Here is a 1,113-nt window from a genome sequence, read left to right on the forward strand (position 1 = left end):
GAAAGGGAATGGGCTGTGAGGGTAGAGACAGACTGAGGTGGAACAGACCCCAGACATCAGAGGTCTGTTTCATGGCTGGGGCAATGCCACCCCCACTCCACCTTCATTTTATCTCCTAAGGGTGGGATGTGGAAAGAAGTTGCATGCCTGTGGACCCCTCCTCCCTTTCTCTGCCACACAAGGTTCCTTCTGGGGAACACTCGAGGTCTAAGCAGTTAGCAGAACCTTCTGGAAGACCTAGGGAGAGTGGCTCCAGGAAAACGTGTGTCCAAAGGCTTCTGGGAGGGATGGGTGTGGGGTGGGGGCGGGGTCATCTGGCCCCGCCCCTCATTGGGTAACGGGCTCCTGCAGAGAAGCTTATGTACCCTCCTGGCCCAGAGGCCCGCCCTATCCACCTCAGCCCTGTGCCAGTTTGCTCCACCCCAGGGGTCCCTTCTAGCTACACAGAGGCTTCCAGAGCCCCCTAAACAGGCGGTTGGAAGAGACGTTGCAGCAGGACCCTGGCCAAGTCCTGTTCCTCCCTGGGGGTGGGGTGGGGGTGGGGAGGCAGTGGGGGGAAGGGCTTGCGTTTCGCCACCTGCAATTGGGAAAAGGCCTCTTTGCCTCCTGCAGGGGAGGTAGTCCTGCACGGAGGCAGGTGGAAGTAGCTGGAGCAGAAAGGGATGTGAGTGTTTGCCCGGGTAGGAGCTGAGCCCCCTAGACTCGCCAGGTGACCGAGGCCACCCTGTCCCAGGCACGCTGCCCCTCCAGAAGGGAGCCAGAGGCCAAGGCTGCAGCCCCCATGCTTCCCAGGCTGGGCCTTCCAGGAAAGCGGAACAGCATGGTGGCATGAGGTCCTCCCCGGGCCTAGGCCACGCCTACCTGACCAGCCAGCTGCCCTTTCCCCCTTTCCCAGGAGCCTTGCCCAGCACCTGCTCCAGAGGGCGTCCAACTCCACTGACCTACGCAGGCCCATGACGTCAGAGCTGACCCCACCCCATCCCCCCTTTTCAAGAAGAAGACTGCCCAGGAAAAGCTCCTAACCTGGGACCAGAGAGGTGCAGTTTCCTGCTCCTGGCTGGCTATCAGCATGAGGGAGGCAAGAGGCTGTGGCCCAAACCCTGCAGTGGGGGG

Source organism: Echinops telfairi, unplaced genomic scaffold, assembly GCF_000313985.2.
Source record: "Echinops telfairi isolate 266 unplaced genomic scaffold, ASM31398v2 ScPeMD7_3;HRSCAF=10, whole genome shotgun sequence".
Taxonomy (NCBI): domain Eukaryota; kingdom Metazoa; phylum Chordata; class Mammalia; order Afrosoricida; family Tenrecidae; genus Echinops; species Echinops telfairi.